The 11,748-nt window shown below is 45.5% G+C and overlaps 1 pseudogene; it reads right to left on the minus strand.

Annotated features, from left to right (window-relative positions):
• Nucleotides 1–5,544: 5,544 nt before the first annotated feature.
• On the minus strand, nucleotides 5,545–5,933 carry LOC118637852 (annotated as a pseudogene).
• Between the last annotated feature and the right edge of the window lie 5,815 nt (nucleotides 5,934–11,748).

Here is an 11,748-nt window from a genome sequence, read left to right on the forward strand (position 1 = left end):
GTGCGTGCAAGAGGCAACCAATTGATATTTTTCTCTCATGTCAGTGGTTCTCTATTTCCCTCCCTTCCTTTAAGATAAAAAAAGAAAAAAACCCACCAGTAATATAATAAAGGGAATTCTCATGAGTGTTAGCCAAGACAATGCATGTAAAGCGTATAGCATTGTGTATGGCATACAGCAAATGCTAAAAAATGTTACCTGTTATTATCAAGAAACAGTACTTTTGACCTTAGGTATCTCCTACTCTAATGACTATGAAAACTGCAAGAGAAGGTATTAGAAGCTCAGCTGAGTTAAAGGTCAGAGAGAGTAGCTGATTAAAGGATCATAAAAGACTATGAACACTTATATGCCAACAAATTGGGCAATCTAGAAGAAATTGATAAATTCCTATAAATATACATCCTACTGAGGCTGAATCATAATGAAGTAGGAAATATGAATGGACTAGTAAGAAGAGTGGTTCAGTAATTGCCTAAGGCAGCAAATTCCATCTCATGGCACTCATAAACTAGTAACAAATGTATTTTTGCCAATCTGACAAAAAAAGAGGTATAATTTTAATTCATTCACACCAGATAGCTATTGTTGTGTTCGCTGTTGTCATTTGTTTAAAAAACTGATTTGAGAGAAAGGGAGAAACAGCGATGTGAGAAACATTGATCGGCTGCCTCCCGTGTGCGCCCCAATCAGGGATGTGCCCTGACCTGGAATCAAACTTGTGACCTTTTGGTGTACAGGATGGTGATCCAACTAACTGAGCCACACTGACAATCTAAGGAAAAAGAGGTCAGTGCCGCTGACTAAATAATCAGGTATTGCATGTTGTAAAAATTCTTGCAGCACACGGGTTGAAAATCGCTGGCCTAAGGTCTAGCCTGAAAAATCACACGTAGGTTTTTTTTAACCAGGTGTCAGACTCCCCAGAAAGTACACAACAGAGGGATGTCAGACCACCAATATCTCTGTGAGCTACAAGGTCGAACCAGTGACCGTAAGGGCAGGAGCAGAAGCTATAGGCTGTGAGTTAGCCTGGGCTCTGAACTTAGGAATTCTAATCAGCTTTGTCTCTCTGACTCCCTGATTTCTTTTTGTTTGGTGTCCTGGTTGGTGTTACTGTTGTGGCAGAAGTTCGGTCGGCGGGAAGAGACAGACTGCACGCACTCGGAGGTTAGAAAAGGCCTGTTTAAAGCGCACTGGTGCTGTCTCAGCAGAGTCACCTCCAAAGGCTGAGCACGGAGCCTGGGTCTCAGCCGCCTTTTATACATGATAAGCCTCCGGGCCTTTGGGGGCCTTCTAGTTCCACTGCAGTTCAGGCTTTGGGGGATGCATGGGAATTACATTACAAAAGCCAGGTGGGGGGGTGGTTTGCACCTGAGAGATAAAGGGATCATCTGTGTCAGGCAAGGGTGGGGGTGGGGCTGGGGGTGGGTCTTATCCGCCTTACCTTCTCATTGTAGAGAGGAAAATAGAACAAAAACATGGCAACTGTGTTTCCATTCTGACATCAGGCTGGTAGTAATCTGCAAGACAACTGCCAGTGTAAGTACCACGTTCTCTTATGTGTGAAGAGGACTCTAGGACTTCATTGTTTAGTGGGAGCAGGAGGAGACAGCCCTGGGGAATCGCAGAGCTTTCTGTGCTAGAAAAGAGCTGGCAAATGAATTTTCAAGTGATTTTCTCCCCTTTGTCCTTTAAACCCCAGGAGATTAGGGATAGCTACTGACAGCTCTTGTAATTTGCATTTCAAAGTAATGTATGCAAAAATAATACATTTCAGCACATGCTCATTAGCATATTTAAACAAATTAGCTTTGGGTCCTTGCCATTTATAGTTTTTTTTTATCCTCACCCGAGGACATTTTTCCTTTTTTTTTGTTCAGATAGAGTGGAAGGGAGAGGGAGAAACATCGATGTGAAAGGGACACATTGAGTGGCTGCCACCAGCATGACCAACCAGGGTTGGGGACAAACTGCAACCAAGCTACGTGCCCCTAGCGGGAACCGAACCCGGGTCTCTCTGGACTGCAGGCGGATGCTCTAACCGCTGAACCAAACCAGCCAGGGCGCCATTTATAGCTTTCTCATTTAAAAAAAAATTCTCACCTGAGGATATTTTTCCATTTATCTTCAGATAGAGTGGGAGGGAGGGAGAGAAAGAAAGATCAACCTGAGAGAGATGCATCCATCGGCTGCCTCCTGCACAACCCGACCAGGGCTGGGGACCGAACCAGCAACCAAGGTATGTGCTCTTGATGGGAATCAAACCTGAGACTCTTTGGTTCGAGGGCCAACACTCTAACCGCTGAGTCAAACTGGCCAGGGCAGCTTTCTCGTTCTTATTTCATGATCCCAAATGCATTTAGGAAAAAAGGAGGCGGAATAGTTGGTGGGAGGTAGAGAAGAGAGAAAAGTGGAATGGGGACCTGTAGAGCCAGCAAGCTGTGTGTGTGTGTGTGTGTGTGTGTGTGTGTGTGTGCGCGTGTGTGCGCGCGCCCGCACTTTCTCTCCCTTTCACGCTCTCTCAACCCGCCCCACCAGAAACAGACATTCACAGAAGGATTTCTATAGGGGCCAAAAGGAAGACTGCTGCTTATGAGTGGAAACTGGGGAGTGGACTGATTGATTAGATGAAGTGTTTTCCTTTCTTGCCCCTCCTTCCCTTGAGAGAGCAGGACAAAATAGAGAATGAGAGGAGCATATTGACAGTTCACACAGGTGGGTGAAGCTGGGATGGCCCAAGAAAGGCTAAGGGCTCCGACTCAGGCTCCTGGGACATCTTACTCATCCTTTTGTCTCTCCCCCAAATTTCACCATGCCTGGCCCATGACTGGAAGTCAAACATATGGTGACCACATTTTGCAAACCTAAAATTAGGCCTTTCACTGTTCACCACATGGTCTGACAAGGTGTTATGTAAAGTAGGAACTTGTGGCAGAGACTGGCTTAGATACTTACCAGATCACTTTCTCTTGTTCCTGGTTTCAACCCTTATCATCCCTCACATAACTACTGAAGTAGCCTCCTAGTTGGTCTCACTGCTTCCTGGCTCTGCCACATTAAATCCACAAAACCCACCCAGCTGCCAGTGTGAGGGCTTCTTCCCTTCCTCCCATGTTTAGGAGTTTATATCAAGCAACAAAAATGAACTCTTGGTAACTAAAGCAAAAGGAGAATTTAATGGAAGAGTATGGGGCATCCTATAGCCTAGTAGCAACAATTGAATAACCAAGTCTTGGAAAGGAAGGGACTAAGGCAATTGCAAGAACTAATAGTTTTGCCCTGGCCAGTTTGGTTCAGAGGTTAGAGCATCAGCCTCTAGTCCAGAGAGACCCGGGTTCGATTCCTGCTAGGGGCATGTACCTCAGCTGCAGTTTGTCCCTAGCCCTGGTTGGGTCTTGTGGGAGGCAGCCACTTGATGTGTCCCTTTCACATTGATGTTTCTCCCTCTCTCTCCCTCCTATTCTATCTGAAAAATATATATAAAAATGTCCTCGGGTGAGGATAAAAAAAAAAAAAGAACTAATAGTTTTGTTTAGCCAGTGTGACTGGATGGTTGAGTATTGACACCCATTTACCAAGAGGTCCAGTTTGTTTTCCGATCAGGGCACATGCCCAGGTTGTGGCCCAGGTCCCCAGTGGGGGGCATGCAGGAGGCAGCCAATATATGTTCTTTCTCATGGATGTTTCTCTCTCTCCCTCTCCCTTCCTCTCTCTCTCAAATCAATAAAGAAAAAAATAAAAAGAACTAATAGTTTTGTCATAACATAGCACTTAAAGTGAATCAGCTCCCATCACCTTCCATCCATGTGTTGATTCACTCAAAATTCAGGTTCTAAGGAGAAAGAGTCTAAATGGTCCCAGCTGGCCCTGGCCGGTTTGGCTCAGCGGTTGGAGCGTCAGCCTGCGGTACAGAGAGACCCGGGTTCGGTTCCCGCTAAGGGCACGTACCTCGATTGCAGTTTGTCCCCAGCCCTGGTTGGTCGTGCGGGTGGCAGCCACTCGATGTGTCCCTTCACATCGATGTTTCTCTCTCTCTCTCTCTCCCTCCCGCTCTATCTGAACAAAAATGGAAAAATGTCCTCGGGTGAGGATAAAAAAAAATATATAAATAAAAAATAAATAAAAATAAATGGTCCCAGCTGGGGTCCTGCTCGTTGGCCCAGGGATATGCTCTGTTTTCCCCCAGATTCACTATCTGCCCCTTTCCACCCTACTCTCTGCACTGGGAGGCTGACCTCTATGGATTTGGCAATGGGGGGCCCCATTAGGAACTGGAAGGGAGGAAGGGAAGAGAGGTTGGGGTACTTATTTCACCAGTTCCTTCCCTGTGGGGTTGCCTGGAATTGGCTGTGCCCCTCAACCAAAGGTCTCCGCTTCTTTCAAGGCAGCCCTTTCAACATCATCCTCTCTTTTTGGGGTGCTAGTCCCCTCAACCCAAGGGGCTGAGTGTTCTGCTGTTTCCAGCCCAGAATAATGTGTTCTCTCTTCTGGTTTCTCTACACCCTGCCTACATGTTTCAATGCAATCTTCTCGAAATTCTTAATAATTTTGTCTTTGAACTTTTTTGTGAAATCCAGTGGGACAATGGATTATGTACATGAGCTGAAGAGATGCATGAATCTGCATGCTTGTTGTTCCTTGGGCACCATTCACATGTGGCTTTCATGATGCCCAATGAGCATGGCACACATGTGTGGGAGGAATGCATGTTGTCCCATCTGAGACTGAGTAAGGGGTGGCAGAACACTCACAGACCATAGAGGCTACACCACAACACTTTCTCTTTATTTATTTATTTATTTATTTATTTTTCATTCATGTATTTATTCCACAATCAAAATAAATCATAACTTAAAAACTTCAACATTTTTAAAAGGTAAAGGAGACTTTTGTCACAGCTTCATCCATAAAACAGACATCGGTCTAAAATGCAACACTAAGCAGGTGTTCTGTTCCCGTAGTAGAATAAATACATAATAATTACACATAAAATTTCACTAAAGATCTGAGATGAGGCAAATAACTTTTTGAAACAAACTGTCCAGTGGAAAGAGGTATGCTGCAAATAATTTCTATTAACATTTTACGGCAAGATGGAAAAATCCCCAAGGTGACTGCTAACTCAAACTTCCCATTTCATGCACCTGGCCTTGGCTTTTGTCTTCCTTCCTCAGACATATCAAAATCCAGAAAGGCTTCTGTACCCCGTGCTCAAAAAGGCCACCTTGAGTCCCCAAGGACCTCAGCACAGGCTGCGGTGAACACGCCTGTGTGCAACCTTCATCCAGAACCTGCAGGAAAACCAACAGCCCAGACTCGAAGAGCAGCAGCATTTCTTTAAACAAGTTTTAACTGTCAATGAGCTCTGACAAGCCATGTGCATTTCATCAACAAACTAAAATATTGTCTTATCTTTTCGTTTTTTTTCTTACAAAATGTTAAGTAGGCCACTCACATTAAAAAAAAATTTTTTTTTTTTTTTAAGAAACACAAATTCAAAGGGTTTATGCCAAAAAGCAAACCAGTCCTTTGCAGCCAAACTCATTTGCGTCTGAGCTGTGAAGCCATGTAGAGGGCGATCAGGCAGTAGGTGATCCCTCCCACCGTTAGTGCCATGGTGGTCGGTAGAGCATCTGGTCAGGCAGGCCTTGCTTCAGGTGGACGGGCACACCATCAGATTTCTGGAAAAACTTCTGCAGCCCTGGAACTTTGTTTTTCCCAGCATAATTATATGCAGTATAATCGGAAGTCAGTTTAGTTGGTGTGGCAAATATGATGGGTGGTGCTTCTGTGGAAACCACAGGCTTTAATCCCTGCGGGCTATAGGCATGGGAAGCCCATGCTCCCACCAATTTCTGCGTGAAGCCACTAAACTTGTAGTACATGACGCTCAGTGTCCGGTTACTCGCAGCCGCTACCTGCGCGACCGCCCTAAGGGAGGGAACACTTTCTCTTTAAACCATCAGGAAGACAATAGAGTTCTGAGAAACATGAGTGACCAAGGAACCTTACCATTTCTTTTCTTATTCCTGTTACTTCTTGTATGAGTCAGCCACATAAACATAGTGATGACATAGAAAGGAAGGCAAGGACTAGACAACCACAGTTCCTCTTCCTTTCGGTCTTTCAGTCAATCAGCGAGCTGTAAGGAGACAGTGTTGGTAGGATGCGCACATATCCGTATCAAGAAGTAAAGTAACTGCTGAGTTCGTTTTGGGTATTTCCACTATTCTGGTAAGAACAAAAGGCACATAGATATACAAACTATGAAATATAAATTATGTAACTTTGGTGATTCTGCATATGAACTAAATGACCTTATATTTGCATTTAAAATTGGAATGGTATAAAATAAAGATTGACAGTAAAATGTTAATAATTCAATTTTTTTATAAACACAGTTGGTACTTTATTTATTTATTTTATCCTCACCTGAGGACATTTTTCCATATTTTGTTCAGATAGAGTGGGAGAGAGGGAGAGAGAAACATCGACGTGAAAGGGACACATCGAGTGGTTGCCATCCGCACGACCAACCAGGGCCAGGGACAAACTGCAACCGAGGTATGTGCCCTTAGCAGGAACCGAACCCGGGTCTCTCAGGACTGTAGGTCGACACTCTAACCACTGACAAAAGTGGCCAGGGCAATAATTCAAATTTTTAATTTTAAAAATTTAGAATGATATTAAGTAGCAAATAAACACCATAACAAGTCAAAAGAGAAGGTGCAGAAGAAAGGAAAGAGCTTTATTTTAGCAACTTTAATGGCAATTTTTTCTTGTTTTTTGATCAAGGGACCTGACCCTTGTTGATGTTAACAGGCTGGACCTAATGGGAAGGGCAGCATGCTGAGGGGAGCAGAGTGGGATAAACAGACAGTATATAATATACAGTGAAATTTTCCTGTGGGTTAAAAAGCCCATAAGATGCTCTGAGGAAATTTTTTCTGACTCCCTGCCCCTAGAGGCTTGAAGAGCCATATATTTGTGATATAATATTTAAAAGAAAACTTGTGGGGTTGGGGGTTTGGTGGATGAACAAAATGTAACCTTGAGGTATGCATTCTCGAGGCCTGGCCAGCCAAGGACCAGAGTATGCGTGTGAATACACAAAGTATGCACAATGGGTTGGAATACTGCCCAAGAGAGTGTCAAATACAGTGTCAATGGGCTGGAACCGCCACCCAAGGAAGTGGATGTGATAGGAATCTTAGAAATGGATTATGGCTCAAGTGTGAATGTTTGTTATATATCTCAGCAAGGGACAGCTGGAACAGGAAGAATGCTGGGCCTGGCTGAAAGGTCAGCAGAGACGCTATCTCAAGGACTTAATTACCTAAAACACTGTGTAACCTGGGGAACTGCTAAGAGAATAAACTGGGCTGCATCCAGAGATTGGGAGCATTTGCTCTCTTGTGATGCTCCCCCTCACTCCAAGCCGAGTCTGCTTGCAGTTCATTGCATTGCGACGACCGCCAGCAGGCCGAGAGTCGGCAAAAACTAAAATGTCTTACATATTTTTTGTATCAAAATATATTTTCCTGATAGTTTCTTAATTTCTGTAACAGTAGATTAACATCAGCATAACCATAAAGTCAGGAAAAGATAAGGACAGACATAGTTGGGGTAGGTCAGTTGGGTGAAGTTTCATGAATTATCCCAGGAAGCTCAGCACAGGGCCCACTCCTCCAACCCTTCCAACAATTTTGCAAGCAACTAATTCTTTGTTTTACATTTCCTGCAGCTTAAAATAGCTAGAGTGGTTGAGAGCACAGGCCACAGGGAACAACGTCAGAGACTTGAGATGATGAAGATAGCAGACCAGCAAGAGAGACTAGAGCTGCTCATTGCTGAATTTCTCTCTTGTATCAACCAAATCCCTCTCTGATCAATTAAACCTGTTCACTCCTATCCTCTGTAGAAACCCTGAAGAGCTAGACATTGGGGAATTAATATCTGCTGGAGAGAGCTGCGTCTCAGCCCAGCCTGGTTGTATCTGGGATGTGACTGTGGAACTCCTACTCATCTGATGGGTTAAAGGCCCTGCTGATAAGCCTTCCCGAAGTTTTTTTTTTTTTAATTTAATTTTTTGTTTTCTTTATTGATTTTACAGAGAGAGGAAGGGAGAGGGAGAGAGAGATGGAAACATCGATGAGAGAGAACATCAATTGGCCTCCTCCTGCATGCCCTACACTGGGGATTGGGCCTACAACCTGGGTATGTGCCCTGACTGAGAATCGAACTGGTGACTTCTTGATGCATGGGTCAACCTTCAACCACTGAGTCACACTGGCCTGGCACCTTCCAGAAGTTTTGACAGGAGCTAGAGTGAGGCTGGATGACCACTAGGCCACACCTTCCATCCATGCAAGAGTTATTTCCTGAGACAAAAATATCAAAAGCCTCCTACCTTGTTCCTTGAAGCTAACTTCCCTTTGGCTGACATTGAAGCAAAATGTATTACTACCTATGATGAGTGATCAGCCCTCAATAAATAATGCTGGTCGTTCTAATGTGCTTGGCATGAAATATTCAGAGCTATTAATGTGTTTCAGTTTAAATAGTCACCACAGCTTCTGTCCAAATCAGTGGTGAGCTTACTTCTATCATCTTTTATTGCACAGATCAGACGTAGAGTGCAGCCGAGAGTTCCAGGAAAAGGCACCAGTGGCTGACCCTGTGCAGAAAGTGGGGAGTTAGGTGGTACAAGAAGATATGATGGGGGAGTGGCCATGGTCCTTGCTTGGGTCCAGGTATCCCGTCCTTCACCTGGCACTGGCTACACTGAAGGACTCAACTGGTCATGGGAGGCTAGTTTGCAGCATTATAGGATGTCTTCTCCAGTCCTTGATTGTAAGCATTTAAGATGCATCGAGTCGCTTAAGGCTTTGTAGGAACATGGGAGAGTGGGGGAAACTGTATGACTGGACAGATTGGGAGTGGGAGTCAAATTCTCAGGCATTAGGACCTCTATAAGAAACTGGCTAGCCCTGGCCGGTTTGGCTCAACAGTTAAGAGCGTTGGCCCGCGGACCGGAGGAAACTGGCTAGCTGGAGACTTGAGAATGCCAAGCTCAGATAGCCTGTCAATAGAGAGATGGTTGACAGGTCTATAAATCATAATTGCTCAGGAGCTGTGGTCCTGACTGCCACATGGTGAGTGTGGGAAGAATCTGAAGGGTGAGCTGACAGTAGTGAGTCAATCTGCACCTAGTGAGGCAGCCGTTCTTCCATCGTCTTTTGTTCCTCTTTAGGACATTAAGTTAAAGGTAAAGAATTGTTGGTATGGGAATCTTTCCAGACAGACAACTGAATTGCATATTACCACACCCTTCTCAATCTTTGAAGTGTCTCTTCCTGCTTGGTCCCTGATGAAGTCCATTAAGAACCTAACCCAGTCCGGCTGGTGTGGCTCAGTGGTTGAGCGTCGTCCCATGCACCAAGAGGTTGCCGGTTCGATTCCCGGTCAGGACACATACCCAGGTTGTGGGTCTGATCCCCAGTGGGGGGCATGCAGAAGGCAGCCAATCAATGTTCTCTCTCATCGATGTTTCTCGCTCTCTCTCCCTCTCACTTCCTCTCTCTCTAAAATCAATAAAGGAAAACAAAATTTAAAAAAACAAAAACAAAAACCTAACCCAAAGGGATTTGAAAGGAAGGGACAGGGTTTCTTAGTTCTACCAACCAGAGAGGGATATGGGGAGAGGCTTCAGAGATGGAATTAGCTCTCTGAGTCCTGCTCCTTGAATCCCAGCTGAAAGACTATTTTCTCATTCCTATTCCTAGGACCTCCCTCACTCTTGCCCCTCCTCCCATCCTGCTACCAGCTTAGGTCACTCAAGTGCTCTCTGGATGGGCCTCTTACACTGCCAGTTCCCAGCAGCTCCATTCTGATCTCAGTGCTAATAGACTGATGTCCTTTAGAAGTATGAAGAGTCTCAACTGATGCTCACCTCCCCTCATCTTGGCTTTACTCAACCACTTCTTAGCTCTCATTGGCCAGGAAGTAAGTATGGGAGACAACCCTATGCAGACTGGCCTGGGGCAGTAGGTGAGCACCTCATTGTGTGTACCAGTTACGCAGCTAATGTCTCAGTTTCAAACCTATCCTTCTACGCTCTGCCTTGTGATGCTGGGGCAAGAACCCGGAAAACCACATTTCTGCCAGGCTCTTCAGCACCCTTTTAGGTTCTGTCAATAGGGGTTGCCAGAGGTAGACTGGGAGGCTGGAGGAGGAAGCAGGGATATACTCCTCCTCTGCTTCCTGTTCCTTTCAACATCACCAGCCTTGCTTCTTCACACCAGCAGAGGCAGTTCATTCCAGTAGACTCACTTGGTTCCAATTTGCAATTGCTCCCCCTCTGTTCAAATTCTAAATGTTGGATGCCCTGGGGCCAGGGTCCAATACTGCATGCTCATCACTTCTCTATGGACACATTTCCTCTAAATGATTTCAGCCAGTTTATGGATTTATGTACCATATATTCTGATGACTCTCAAATCTCTCTCTCTAGTACTGACCCTTCCCTGTAGCCTATATTTGAAATGTTAAGACATTTGGGTCTATAATAGGTATCTTCTATTTAACATGGGCCAAATGTAATTGTTTATTTCTCCTCTTCCACACTTTTGTCTCCATCTCAATAATGCGACCACCATCCAGCCAGCTGCTCCAGCCCCAAATCCCCAGTCATCTTAGATTCCTCTTCACCTTTCACAACTCCCTCTTTCCATCCAAACCATCAGCAAGTTTAACCTGACCACTTTCTACCATGTTCATGGCTTCACCCTAGTCTAGACAATCATCAGCTCAGAGTTGAGTTGGGAGGAAAACTAGGAAAGCTTTATTTTTTTAATCCTCACCCGAGGACATTTTCCTATTTTTTGTTCAGATATAGGGGGAGGGAGAGAGAGGGAGAGAAAGAGCAACATCGACATGAAAGGGACACATCGAGTGGCTGCCACTCGCACGACCCAACCAGGGCCACACGACCCAACCAGGGCCGGGGACAAACTGCAACCAAGGTACATGCCCTTAGCAGGAACCAAAGCCTGGACTCTGGACCGCAGGCCAACACTCTAACTGCTGAGCCAAACCGGCCAGGGCAGGAAAGCTCTTTAAGTAAGGCTTTTAGTGTAAGGTAGGCGGGCTCTGGGGAGTCGCATGACCGGGGAGTCGCATGTCCGGTGAAATGGACAGCCAGAGAAGAAATTGAAACCTAACTCAGACACTCTGCCTTACCTGGGTGAGGCTGAGGCGACACTCCTGGTCATGACCCACCACCTTTCCCAGCCAATCAATATACATACGCCACACCCAAATCTCCCCAGCAGCTAGCCAGTCACCTGATGCCACACCTAATCACCTCCCCATCCAGGTCCCTAACGTCCCGCCTATAAATCTCAGCTCCCCAGGGGAGGCCTCCTTCTTTCCCCAGGTGAAAGAAGCGGTGCGACTTCCCTGGCCCCCACCACGTGGGCCAGTGAACCTCCCCCAGGCACGACTTCCCTGGCCCCTGCCACGTGGACCAGTGAACCTCTCCTGGAACGCTTCAATCACATTTTCTTGCCTGCCTTTGCAGCTCTGTTTCTCTTTCTTCCTTGGCGAGATACCTTACATCTAGAATGCCCAGTTATAGAATCTCAGGGAGCAATAACTTTTCTCCTCCAACAAAAGGAAACCTTGGATAACAACTCTATTGGAGGCTAAAGCAGAACTATGAAATGGAGTAGCTGGGTGGGGATA

This window comes from Molossus molossus, unplaced genomic scaffold (assembly GCF_014108415.1).
Source record: "Molossus molossus isolate mMolMol1 unplaced genomic scaffold, mMolMol1.p scaffold_m16_p_20, whole genome shotgun sequence".
Taxonomy (NCBI): Eukaryota; Metazoa; Chordata; class Mammalia; order Chiroptera; family Molossidae; genus Molossus; species Molossus molossus.